This window comes from Schistocerca cancellata, chromosome 3 (assembly GCF_023864275.1).
Source record: "Schistocerca cancellata isolate TAMUIC-IGC-003103 chromosome 3, iqSchCanc2.1, whole genome shotgun sequence".
In the NCBI taxonomy this organism is placed as follows: Eukaryota; Metazoa; Arthropoda; class Insecta; order Orthoptera; family Acrididae; genus Schistocerca; species Schistocerca cancellata.
In genome coordinates this window covers 908,739,684-908,741,180 of record NC_064628.1, presented here as the reverse complement: position 1 = coordinate 908,741,180, position 1,497 = coordinate 908,739,684, and the positions used below count along the sequence as shown (strand labels likewise).

Genomic DNA, 1,497 nt, shown 5'->3' with positions numbered 1-1,497 from the left:
ATCGCCGATCTCTCCGTTCGTCGTCGGACCAGCTCAGGAAGAGGGCGTCGGTCTTTTCGATGGTTATCCACTCGACGTTCACCTCAGAGCGCAAGATGGATGTCGGGGCGCGGCTGGTGGTTCGGCGTCAATCCCAGTGTTGGCTCCCTCTTCACGCCACTGACACTCCTGCCGCCTCGAGCCGGCTGCTGGTGGCCGAGCGTTTCTAGGCGCTACAGTGTGGAACCGCGCGACCGCTACGGTCGCAGGTTCGAATCCTGCCTCGGGCATGGATGTGTGTGTTGTCCTTAGGTTGGTTAGGTTTAAGTAGTTCTAAGTTCTAGGAAACTTATGACCTCAGCAGTTGAGTCTCATAGTGCTCAGAGCCATTTGAACCATTTTTTTTTTTTTTTTTTTTTGCCGCCTTGAGCCACCGGAGGTCGTTAGATGTCTCCCTACACGACAATGGTGCCACATCTTGGGGGGCAGAATTGAGGACTCCTAAAGCAGTGACTGGACAGCGACGACCGCAGCACTGCGAAACGGTATCAAGAAGGCGCTGACCCGTGCGTCATTGGAAAGAGTGAACAGTGCCTCAGCTTCAGGAAGACAGAGTTCAGCGTGTCAACGATGGTTTAACCAGCCGACCATCGCTGCTCATGCCCCAGTCCGGTCACAATCTTCGAGAACATCGTTACTGACTACTAGGAAGACGATACTTAGGTGCGTTCTGCGCGTAGTAACACTGTGTAAAAGTTATTGCTCGTGGGAGGCACAGGAAGCACATCAAGCCACCTCATAACGAGAAGTTATGTTCCTTTCTTTTTTAGAATTAAAGTGTTCTACTATTGCGCAAGTGTTATGTACAGATAATTTTGGATTCCTGCCACCAGCCATCGCAACGTCTCTCCTTGCTTGTTTGTGACCGAGAGGCGTGGCGCAGTCGTTAGCACACTGCACTCGCATTCAGGTGGAGGGGGGTTCAAACCCGCCTCCAGCCATCCTGATTTAGGTTTTCCATGATTTTCCTAAATCGCTTCAGGTAAATGCCGGGATGGTTCCTTTGAAATCCAACGGCCTTGCCGCAGTGGCAACACCGGTTCTCGTCAGATCACCGAAGATAAGAGCTGTTGGGCTGGGCTAGCACTTGGATGGGTGACCATCCGATCTGCCGAGCGCTGTTGGCAAGCGGTGTGCGCTCAGCCCTTGTGAGGCAGACTCAGGAGCTACTTGACTGAGAAGTAGCGGCTCCGGTCTCATAAACTGACATACGGCCGGGAGAGCGGTGTGCTGACCACATGTCCCTCCATATCCGCATCCAGTGACGCCTGTGAGTTGAGGGTGACACGGCGGCCGGTCGGTACCGTTGCGCCTTCCAACGCCTGTTCAGGCGTACTTTCGCTTGCAGTTTAGGTTCCTTTGAAAAGGCACGTCCGACTTCCTTCCTCATCCCTAAACCGATGGGACCGATGAACTCGCCGTTTGGATCCCTCCCCCAAATCAAGCAACCAACCATGT

At 53.6% G+C, this 1,497-nt stretch overlaps 1 pseudogene; it reads left to right on the top strand.

Annotated features, from left to right (window-relative positions):
- The first annotated feature begins 1,048 nt into the window (after positions 1 to 1,048).
- LOC126177765 (5S ribosomal RNA) lies at positions 1,049 to 1,166 on the top strand (annotated as a pseudogene).
- The last annotated feature ends 331 nt before the right edge of the window (positions 1,167 to 1,497 follow it).